General features: G+C 42.6%; 1 long non-coding RNA gene across 1 annotated transcript in view; it reads right to left on the bottom strand.

Annotated features, from left to right (window-relative positions):
- LOC147122038 (uncharacterized) overlaps nt 1-12,526 on the bottom strand; it is a 313,153-nt gene that overhangs the window by 66,697 nt on the left and 233,930 nt on the right. The window contains exon 2 of the long non-coding RNA XR_015077668.1: nt 541-665. This is a non-coding gene — a long non-coding RNA (uncharacterized LOC147122038). The remainder of the gene's footprint in view (nt 1-540; nt 666-12,526) is intronic.

The raw sequence follows: 12,526 nt of genomic DNA, 5'->3' as shown, positions 1-12,526 counted from the left end.
TTTGGAGGCCTTCTGCAGCCATTCTTCATCCCCCAACCACCCCCAGGCACTTTCACCAGCAGGGGAGAGGAAGCCCAACCCAATTACACAAAATAGCCTAACCCTTGAAATCAGTCAGGGTCAGGCGTGCATCTTTGTAGCAGGTGGAACTCCCACCCCACCAAAGATGCAATGGGATTCTGCTTGGGAAAATCCCAGACCATATTTCCTTTACCTGGATGTATTGAGAATTGTCCACTATGATAGAAAATCCTGAATGATTAGAATTACAGCAGGATCAGAATGGATTATTAAACAGGGGAAGAGAATAGTTTACAGAACTAGGATCACATCAGAGCCTTGTAGGATATACAGCAAGATCAGCACTTCAGAATCAACACAAGCATTAAGAAGTCTATCCAGTTTAACACTAACACCTCTCTAAAACTTTTTTTAAAAATCAGGAGAATATCTCTAGATTAACTCAAGTTTTATAAAAAAAAAACTTTTGAGACCAAGCTGTTAAATTGGTGATACAATTAGGTCAAGTTATTGACTTACATCTTCTGCAGTCACTGCCAAGACGCTTCTACTTTTCTTCATTATGAAAATGATTGTGATCTATGGTTCCAGCAGCTCTATTTCAGAGAAGCAGATAGCCAGTTCCTTATAAGTTCATGTATCTCCTACATCAAAGCAACAACAAACACATTAAAACCAAATGGCTGCAAATCAGAAACATAAAGGCTCGTAACATTTCAATGCTAATTTTGAAATAAGTTAAAAGAAAACACAACCACCCTAAGCTATTTTAAGGTACAAAGAAAATTATTTAACATAGTTTAGTAATTGGGAACCCGGGGATAAGCAACTGATTGAAACTGAAGCATACTAATCAAAAATGCGACTGCTTAAACATTTACCATTTTTTAAATTCCTGCCTATTGCAGCTTCCTCATTGATAAAATCAAACACTCTATGAGGGCTATTTTCTGAGATTGTCCTTATTAAAAGAAATTCAAGCTTAATGTTAACAAGAAATAAGCAGACTCTGGCTGTGTCAGTAATTTTCTTGGTGACCTTTCGTAATGCTATAGTTCTGATCTTCAGGCGTTCCAATTGGCACCTTGAAGAATATTTAAGGATGTTGACTCTTTTGTAATAATCATAAGCACTTCTCCTACTCATTTTAACTTTTATGGTGTCCTTCTCTACGGCCTTTCACCTGTGTGTATATATATATATATTTATATTATATGGGCTGATAATCAACCCTTCTTCTAGCACATTCCTGCCTTAAGTCCAACAAAACTCTAGCAGAAGGACTGGAAATCAGGTTGCAAGTCAAAAACGTCAGGTGCTGGACTTTCCTGCCAATTTCCATGGGTCATTTTGGGTTAAGTAATACCAGGCATATTGACCAGCCAGGCGGCAGGTATATCACCCACCTGGAGTCCAGGCCTGGAGAGTGACCTAGACCTGGGAGATTAATAAAAGCTAATAAAATTCTAGTTTTTTTCTCGAGGTGCAGAATATAAAACCCAAGAGGTAATGAAGACCCTATATAAAACCTTAATTATTGCAATTACTACTGTGTGTAGTATTGGGCAGCACACCATAGGACAGATATTGAGGCTTTAGAGAGGGTACAATACAGATTCACTAGAATGCTGCCTGCTATGAGGAAATACAAATACAAAGAAAGACTAGAACAGTGCAGATTACAGGCAATAGGACAGGGTCTTGGATTAGGCCTTCATTAGAAGATTTGCTGCAGTTTTTGAGGCTCTTCTATCCCTTTAGATAGTTTCTGCCTCTTTTGGTGCAGCACCATTGGGATATTCTTTGGGGCCACTGGCAGGTGCCCACTTGCTGATGGAGATTCCATCGAGAGCCTGATCTCTGACTCTGGAAACTGTGCTGGGATGAAAGCATGGCTCAGGCGGTTTGGGGCCGGGGGCGGGGGGGCATCCTGCCCTGGCCCCTTTATGAGCAGATTGAGGAAAACCCTTTGCCTTATCAAGTTTTTGAACAGACAGATGAGTTAATATTTTGTGTAAGGTTGGTCAATGTACTGAATTAGTATCTTGCTGTGTTGCTTTGCTTATCTATATTATTTTATCTGTAAATAAATGTGACCAAGTATTTTTAGCTTGTAAGCATTGATCTGGCAGTTTCCACCCAGTTAGTGGATGGTGTTATTAATTTGTGCCTGGTCTCTTGTTTATTTGCCAGTGCCAGTTGCTCCTGTGTTAGACATTTTTGAAAAGTGGTACAGAAACATTCACGAAACATCCAGTCAAGCTATTTGAAAGTCAAGTGACTGAGCCAAGTACTGTTCGTTAACTGCTGCGCCCAAGCCTGCTGCTACAATCTTCAGCCAGAACTGCCTTTTTAAAGGCTGCACTCTAATTTCTATTCACCACAGCAGATTACTTGGATTTTGCACAAATTTTAAGCCAATCATGACTCAGTACCTAAGGAAATTTGCCAATCTAGGAAATTCTTGTGAAATACCTCTCTTGGCCATTGGTGGGCACGGCTTTTTTCATTGACCCAAAAGCAGTACAACACACTACATAGAAATTTGGGGAAATCGGGGCCTATTAACCTAGGCCCAACCATCTTCAGCCACTTCATCAATGCCCTTCCCTCCATCATAAGGTCAGACGTGGGGATGTTCGCTGATGATTGCACAGTGTTCAGTACCATTCGCAACTCCTCAGATAATGAAGCAGTCCATGCCCACATGCAGTAAGACGAGGACAACATTCAGGCTTGGGCTGATAAGTGGCAGGTAGCATTCGCATCACACAAATGCCAGGCAATGACCATCTCCGACAAGAGAAAGTCTAACCACGTCCTCTTGACATTCAATGGCATTACCATCGTTGAGTTCCCCCACCATTAACATCCTGGGCCACCATTGACCAGAAACTTAACTGGACCAGCCACATAAATCCTGTGGCTACAAGAGCAGGTCAGAGGCTGGGTATTCTGCAGCAAGTGTCTCACCTCCTGACTCCCCAAAGACTTTCCACCATCTAAAAGGCAAAATTCAGGAGTGTGATGGAATATTCTTCACTTGCCTGGATTGCCTGGATGAGTGCAGCTCCAACAACACTCAAGAAGCTCGACACCATCCAGGACAAAGCAGCCTGCTTTATTGGCACCCCATCTACCCATTTAAGCATTCAATCCCGCCACCACTGGCGCACCATGTCTGCAGTGTGTACCATCTACAAGATGCACTGCAGCAACTTGCCAAGGCTTCTTCGACAGCACCTCCCAAACCTGCGACCTCTTCCATCTAGAAGGATATGGCGCATAGGAACACCACCACCTCCAAATTCCCCTCCAAGTTACACACCATCCTGACTTGAAATATGTTGCCGATGATTCACTGGGTCAAAATCCTGGAACTCCCTCCCTAACAGCACTGTGGGAGTATCTTCACCACACGGACAGCAGCGGTTCAAGAAGGCGGCTCACCACCACCTTCTCAAGGGCAATTAGGGATGGGCAATAAATGCTGGCTATACCAGCGACGCCCACATCCAATAAATTTTTTTGAAAAGGTTTGGAAAGAGTTATATTTAGCACTGTTGTTGCATTAGTGCATACATCCTAATCAGAACGTAAAGATCTATTAGTATTAAAATCTTAGGATACAAGAAAATTAATGAAAACATGGAATTAAACTTTGTGTGTGGCTGGGAAGACAACACGATACACACCTCTGTGGCCACGAAGAAAAAGGATTGATCACCCCTGCCATGGAGTCTACCTAATCGAAAGTTGATCTATGTTGCCTCTCGGGTGTAGAGGTATTAAAATAGCTGTTCAGTACTAATTTGTTAACCAATGAAAGCCATAGAAATTCAGTAAAATTAAGAAAAGCAGTTGTAATAAGAAACGTGAAAGCATCACTAGCCTACTGCTAAAACCACCAAGGCAATACATCATTAAATTATAATACTATATTGATGCAGTAATTTATTTAATTGTTGAAATAAAGACTGCGGTAAATTTTGGTCTTCGCTTCATTGGCGGTAATCTGTTATAGAACCCGTTCAATTCACATTCCACTGAAATCAAAAAATAGTTCTGTTATAGTGACAGTTAATTTCTTAACCTTACAATATACAGAAGCTATGGTGTCTCCCTGTATCAACCGGTAACAAAAGTCTTAATCTCACTTCCAACCTAATCAGTAGACCAAAAACCCCCCAGAAAATAGCAACCTGAGCATGATGGGAAATATGTGAGAAATTGCTTCAGAATAAATCCACCAATGCCATACTCGCAGCTGGTAGCTGACTCGAAGGGAGCACTGGTTGGAGATAGGGCTACAGCACAGCAGCCCTGATACTCTGACCTGCATATCTTCCATGCACAGCTCCGTACTGCGAGTGCAGGAGCACTGAATTTACCCTTCTATTTCTATTTTATAGGTAACAACACATTTGCTGGTTTGTGTTACAAGCAAAGGCTATGGGCCCCGACAACATCCCGGCATTCATGCTGAAGACTTGTGCTCCAGAACTAGCCGCGCATCTAGCCAAGCTGTTCTAGTACAGCTACAACACTGGCATCTATCCAACAATGTGGAAAGCTGCCCAGGTATGTCCTGTCCACAAAAAGCAGGACAAATCCAATCCGGCCAATTACCGCCCCATCAGTCTACTCTCAAACAATTGGATGCCTTGTGCATCACAATAGACAGACTTCGCACCCCAACCAAAATCATGTGATCTCCTGGGAGAAGTGAAAAAACAGGTAAAGACCCAAGCTAATTTCTCGCTCAAACTCCATGTTAATGATGTGACGTTAGTGGGCAGGAGTGGAAGAGTCCAGCAGGAGTCCACCGCCACAGATTCCTTGCTGGATCCAAAGGAATGACCGGAATTGTACTTCATACCAGAGCAGCAAATGGTTGTGATGAAAATATGGCCATCAATAGCTTCTTTCTGAACCCTTTGCCCAATCACTCATGCCTGCCCTGCCCCATCCCATCATTCTCATTGGATCATCCAGCCCTTCACCTTCCTACTACCTCAGTTATTCCTATCAATGCCCCTACCTCTTCCCCTTTGATCTATCTGCTCAACCCCTGTACCATCACAGTCCGCCCCCCGCACCTAGAACACCTATTAATTGACTTTGTCCTTAACCCTTCATCCACTCCCTCTCACCTCCCAATTGTTCCTCATAAGGGCAGGTGGCGAATGGGCAGAAAACCCCTCACTATCAAGTCATTTCCCACCTCCCATTGTTTCCTATCCAGTTAACTCAGAGACTTTCTTTCTAAAATTCAAAATTCAACTTGGTGCTTTTTTTTGTTAGAAGCAAATCAATTTAATAGGAGGAAAGACACTCTGACTGTCTTTCACTTTAATAATCTGCCTGTCTGTCTCTCCCATTTCTCAGGTATTAGAAATTAGAATCTCTATCAAAGGTGTAATCTATTAGAATATTTCCAAATGACAATACACAGATGACATTAGTTGACTTCAAAATTGAACTTTTAAAAAATTGAATTAACATTAGCAGGAAGAAATACACAAACCTTGTATGCTTTCTGAAGTTTATAGAACACAAAACAAAAGCTATGGCAGGTGCATAATCAATAAACTGTCACTTTTTACTCCCTATCTCACACACACACACACACACACACACACACACAGACACAGCCTCATTGCGTAAAAAATATAAGCATAGAGTAAATAAGTTTTTGAAATTTGTCTTCTAGCTTTCCTGAAATAATTTGAAGAACAACTGAGTAGAAACAAGGGTAATACAATAATCGTGGGGGACATTAATCTCCATATAGACAAGGCAAATCAAATTGGCAAAGGTAGTCTGGAGGACGAGTTCATGGAATGCATTCAAGAACATAACATAAGAACATAAGAAGTAGGAGCAGGAGTAGGCCATACGGCCTCTCGGGCCTGCTCCGCCATTCAATAGGATCATGGCTGATCCAAACCTAGACTCACGTCCACTTCCCTGCCCGCTCCCCGTAACCCCTAATTCCCTTATCAGCTAGGAAACTGTCTATCTCCGTTTTAAATGTATTTAATGTCGCAGCTTCCACAGCTCTCTGAGGTAGCAAATTCCATAGATTCACCACCCTCTGAGTGAAGAAGTTTCTCCTCATCTCAGTTTTGAAACGGCAGCCCCTTATTCTAAGATTATGACCCTAGTTCTAGTCTCACCCATCAGTGGAAACATCCTCCCCGCATCCACCCGATCAAGCCCCCTCACAATCTTATATGTTTCGATAAGATCGCCTCTCATTCTTCTGAATTCCAATGAGTAGAGGCCCAACCTACTCAACCTTTCCTCATAAGTCAACCCCCTCATCTCCGGAATTAACCGAGTGAACCTTCTCTGAACTGCCTCGAGAGCAAGTATATCTTTTCTTAAATATGGAAACCAAAACTGTACGCAGTATTCCAGGTGTGGCCTCACCAATACCCTGTATAACTGAAGCAAGACTTCGCTGCTTTTATACTCCATCCCCCTTGCAATAAAAGCCGAGATTCCATTGGCCTTCCTGATCACCTGCTGCACTTGCATACTAACCTTCTGTGCTTCATGCACCAGGACCCCCAGATCCTTTTGTACTGTAGCACTTTGCAGTTTCTTTCCACTTAGATAATAACTTGCTCTTTGATTTTTTCTGCCAAAGTGCATAACCTCACACTTTCCAACATTATATTCCATCTGCCAATTTTCTGCCCACTCACTTAGCCTGTCTATGTCCTTTTGCAGGTTTTTTATGTCCTCCTCACTCACTGCTTTCCCTCCCATCTTTGTATCGTTGGCAAACTTGGATACATTGCACTTGGTCCCCTCCTCCAAATCGTTAATATAGATTGTAAAGAGTTGGGGTCCCAGCACTGACCCCTGCGGAACACCACTAGTTACTGATTGCCAACCCGAGAATGAACCATTTATCCCCACTCTCTGTTTTCTGTTAGATAGCCAATTTTCCACCCATGCCAGTATATTACCCCCAATCCCGTGATTTTTTATCTTGTGCAGTAATCTTTTGTGTGGCACCTTGTCAAATGCCTTTTGGAAGTCCAAATACACCACATCCACTGGTTCCCCTTTATCCACCCTGTTTGTTACGTCCTCAAAGAATTCGAGCAAATTTGTCAAACATGACTTCCCCTTCATAAAACCATGCTGACTCTGTCCGATTAAATTATGCTTATCCAAATGTCCTGTTACTGCTTCCTTAATAATGGACTCCAACATTTTACCAACTACAGATGTTAGGCTAACTGGTCTATAGTTTCCAGCCTTTTGTCTACCTCCCTTTTTAAATAAGGGCGTTACATTAGCAGTTTTCCAATCTGCTGGGACCTTTCCTGAATCCAGGGAGTTTTGGAAAATTACCACCAATGCATCCGCAATCCCTACCGCTACTTCTCTCAAGACCCTAGGATGTAAGCCATCAGGTCCAGGGGATTTATCCGCCTTAAGTCCCATTATCTTACCGAGTACCATCTCCTTAGTGATTTTAATCGTGTTTAGCTCCCCCCCCCCCTATAGCCCCCTGTTTGTCCAGTGTTGGGATATTTTTAGTGTCCTCTACTGTAAAGACTGATACAAAATATTTGTTCAGCGTATTTGCCATCTCCATGTTCCCCACTACTAATCTCCCGGTCTCGTCCTCTAAGGGACCAACATTCACTTTAGCCACCCTTTTTCTTTTTATATAACTGTAGAAACACTTGCTATCTGTTTTTATATTTTTTGCTAGTTTACTTTCATAATCTCTCTTCCCTTTCTTAATTAATCTTTTAGTTATTCTTTGCTGGCTTTTAAATGCTTCCCAATCTTTTATCCTCCCACTAGATTTGACTACTTTATATGCCCTTGTTTTCAGTCGGATACTGTCCTTTATTACTTTACTTAGCCACGGATGGCTGTCTTTTCTTTTACGCCCCTTTTTCCTCAGTGGAATATATTTTACTTGCAAGTTGTGAAATATCTCCTTGAATGTACACCACTGCTCATGTACCGTCTTACACCTTAATCTATTTTCCCAGTCCACTTTAGTCAACTCTGCTCTCATACCTTCATAGTCTCCTTTATTTAAGCTTAGTATGCTGGTTTGAGATCCAACTCTCACCCGCCAACTGAATTTGGAATTCAACCATGTTATGGTCACTCATTCCAAAGGGATCCTTTACTAGGACATTTTTTATTAATCCTGTCTCATTACACAGGACCAGATCTAAGATTGCCTGCCCCCTGGTTGGTTCAGTAACATACTGCTCAAGGAACCCGTCCCTAATGCACTCTATGAACTCTTCCTCAAGGCTGCCCTGCCCAATTTGATTTGTCCAGTCAATACGAAAGTTAAAATCTCCCATGATTATAGCTATTCCCTTATTACAAGCCCCAACTATTTCCTGATTTATACTCCGACCAATAGAGTTGCAACTGTTAGGAGGCCTATAGACTATGCCCACTAGTGACTTTTTCCCCTTATTATTCCTTATCTCCACCCAAACTGTTTCACTATCCTGATCCTTTGACCCAATATAATTTCTCACTATTGCAGTGATTCCATCCTTTATTAACATAGCCACCCCACCTCCCTTTCCTTCCTGTCTGTCCTTCCTAATAGTCAAATACCCCTGGATGTTTAGTTCCCAGTCATGGTCACCTCGCAGCCATGTTTCTGTAATGGCCACCAGATCATACCCATGTGTAGTTATTTGTACCGTCACCTCGTCTATTTTGTTACGAATGCTGCGTGCATTCAGATAAAGAACTTTTAAATATGTTTTGTGACAATTTATTCCTGCTTTTACCCCTTTACTACTTTACCTTTATCTTTATATATTCTGTCCCTTCCTGGCATGCTCTGGTTTTTAATTTCCCCACTGCTACTTTGCTCTATTGCCTTCTCCGCTGACATTTTTATTTTTCGCTCTCTTGAAACCTCCCCCCCACTAATTAGTTTAAAGCCCTCTCTACAGCCCTAGTTATTCGATTCACCAGGATTCCAGTCGCAGCACTGGCCAAGTGAAGTCCGTCCCAATGGAACAGCTCTCTCCTGTCCCAGTACTGGTGCCAGTGTCCCAAGAAACAAAACCCATTTCTCCCACACCAATCTTTGAGCCACGCTTTTTGGTTCTTCTTTTTAATTTAGCCCCTAGCTGCTCATACTCCCTCAGCAGAACCTCTTTCCTTGTCCAAGACAGTTTCCTAGAACAATACTTTGTGGAACCAACCAGGGAACAGACTATTTTAGATTTTGTATTGTGCAATGAGTCAGGGTTAATTAGTAATCTTATAGTAAAGGATCCTCTAGGTAAGAGTGAACATAATATGATGAATTTCACATTGAGTTTCAGAGTGAAATACTTAAATCCGAAATGAGAGTCTTAAACTTAAATAAAGCCAATTACATAGGTATGAGGGGCGAGTTGGCTAAGATAGATTGGGAAATTAAATTAAAAGGTATGATGGTAGATAAGCAGTGGCAAACATTTGAAGAAATATTCAAAAATTCCCAACGAATATACATTCCATTGAGAAATAAATACTCCATGGGAAAAGTGATCCATCTGTGGCTAACTAAAGAAGTTAAGGATAGCATTAGATTAAAGGAAGAGGCTTATAATGTTGCAAAGAATACTAGTAAGCCTAAGGATTGAGAGAGCTTTAGAAACCAGGAAAGGATGACCAAAAATTTGGTAAAAAGGGAGAAAATAGAATGAGAGTAAACTAGAAAGAAATATAAAAACAGATTGTAAGAGCTTCTACAAGTTTGTAAAAAGGAAGAGAGTAGCAAAAATAAGTGTTGGTCCCTTAGAGGCAGAGACAGGAGAAATTATAATGAGGAATAAGGTAATGGCAGAGAATTTAAACAAATATTTTATATCTGTCTTCACAGTAGAAGACACAAAAAGCATATCAAAGTAGTGGGGAACCAAGGGGCTAATAAGAGTAAGGAACTTAAATTAATTAATATCGGTAGAGAAAAAGTACTTGAGAAACTAATGGGACGAAAAGCTGACAGATAGTGGATGCATTGGTTGTGATCTTCCAAAATTCCCTCGATTTTAGAACAGTCCCAGTGGATTGGAAGGTCGTAAATGTAATCCCGCTTATCAAGAAAGGAGGCAGAGAGAAAACAGGGAACTACAGGCCAGTTAGCCTGACATCAGTCGTTGGGAAAATGCTGGAATCCATTATTAAGGAAGTGGTAACAGGGCACTTTGAAAACGATTAGGCAGAGTCAACATGGTTTTATGAAAGGGAAATAGTTTCTAACAAATTTATTAGAGTTTTTTGAGGATGTAACTGGCAGGGTAGATAGAGGGAAACCAGTCAATGGAGTATACTTGAATTTCCAAAAGGCATTCGATAAGGTGCCACATAAAAGCTTGCGTTGCAAGATAAGGGCTCATGGGGCTTGGGGTAATATATTAGCATGGAGAGAGGATTGGTTAATGGACAGAAAACAGAGAGTAGGGATAAACGGGTCATTTTCAGGTTGGCAGGTTGTAATTAATGAGGTGCCGCAAGGATCCGTGCATGGGGCCTCAGCTATTTACAATCTATATTCATGACTTAGATGAAGGGACCGAGTGTGATGCATCCAAGTTTGCTGACGATACAAAGCTAGGTGGGAAAGTAAGCTGTGAGGAGGACACAAAGAGCCTGCAAAGGGATATAAACAGGTTAAGTGAGTGGGCAATAAGATGGCAGATGGCGTATAATGTGGGGAAATGTGAGTTTATTCACTTTGGTAGGAAGAATAGAAAAACAGAATATTTTTTAAATGGTGAGAAACTATTAAATGTTGGTGTTCAGAAAGATTTGGGTGTCCTCGTACAGGAAACACAGAAAGTTAGCATGCAGATAATTAGGAAGGCAAATATCATGTTGGCCTTTATTGCAAGAGGGTTGGAGTACAAGAGTAAGGAAGTCTTACTACAATTGTACAGGGTTCTGGTGAGACCACACCTGGAGTACTGTGCACAGTTTTGGTGTCCTTATCTGAGGAAGGACATATTTGCCTTAGAGGCGGTGCAATGAAGGTTCGCTAGATTGATCCCTGGGATCAGAGGGTTGACCTATGAGGAGAGATTGAGTAGATTGGGCCTATATTCTCTGGAGTATAGCAGATTAAGAGGTGATCTCATTGAAACATATAGGGGGAAAAATTCGGTATCACCCCGGTTGGGGCGCAATTATCGGCCAGGCGCAAAGTTTAGCGCCTGGCGCTAATTATCGCCTCTGACTGCAAACTTGGCTTCTATCGTCCCTAGAGGTGATTGGAGCGCTAAACCAGGCACTACACACCTCTCAAGGCGCTAACGCCAAGGAGCGAGGCGCTATCTCAGAGCGCTGACGAAGCTCATGTGATCTCAGTCAGCAATGGAACACAGGCACACCGGCGCCGGCCAGTTCTTAAAGGGGAGAGTCGATCTTGCTCTCCATCCACATCCTGCTCATTGCAGCCTTGAATCTCAGCCTGGAGAGACCTGTACATCAAATCTGCTGGAAAGAACAATGGAGACCCAGGGAAAGAGCTCAGAGTGCAGCCCCCATCGAACCAAGGAAGGTCAAATTAAAATGAACCTGCAAAGTGCTGCTCAGTACCCAAAACTCCTTCACACAGCGTTGAATCTCTCCAGAAGTCTCTCTCTCTCTCTGAATGCGTGGTGCAAAAACATGACCAACAAAAAAAGGCAGGATGCGGCCGCCTTTAAATAGCATCCCCCCCCCTTGCCCCCGTCCCTTCCCAACTGCAAAATGTTCCCCTCAACCTGTCGCTGCTAGCGGCAGGCGGAAAGGCAGGGGGCGCCACTCAGTAACCGATCCGGGGCGCTACACGCTCGACTGACGTCACGATCTGTGGGCGCAGGAGATTGTGGTGGTAGTGTTTAGCGCTGCCGCAAAACGTCTGGTCAATTTTGTGAGCGGCGCGCAAACATCGCAGCGCCCGGGCGCTAGTTCTTTTGCGCCCCATTAGCGCCCTCTTAGGGCGCTAACGGGAGGTGCTAATCAACTGAATTTTTCCCCCATAAGATTCTGAGGGGATTGACAGGGTAGATGCTGAGAGGTTGCTTTCCCCTGGCTGGCGAGTCTAGAAATTGGTGGCATAGTCTCAGGATAAGGGGTCGGCCATTTAAGACTGAGATGAGGAGGAATTTTTTCACTCAGAAGTGGGTGAATGTCAGAGGGAAAGTGTCAATAGTTCAATTGAAATTAGGGTAATTACAGCCAGGTTCAATACTATCCTCATCTGATGTCCACACATACATGCTGCAGGTACACTGGAGGGAGTTTTAATGCCCTTCCTCCCAACTCCCAGGATGGGTGGGACAGTGTCAGAGTGAGGGAGGGGTAAATTGTTTAAAAATGGGAAACCCTATCCCAACCAGCCAAGAGTGCCTACTTGTGGTTTAACCGTGGCGAGTTTGGGATCGGCAAGTAACCGCCTCCCATAATTATAATATTTAAATGAGGATCCGTGCCTCAGGTTTTGTCAGTGATTTAAATT

Source organism: Somniosus microcephalus, chromosome 3 (assembly GCF_052327205.1).
Source record: "Somniosus microcephalus isolate GS21.2 chromosome 3, FLI_Smic_1.0, whole genome shotgun sequence".
Taxonomy (NCBI): Eukaryota; Metazoa; Chordata; class Chondrichthyes; order Squaliformes; family Somniosidae; genus Somniosus; species Somniosus microcephalus.
Note: the sequence above shows the minus strand (reverse complement) of the source record. Positions and strands in the feature narration are given on the sequence as shown.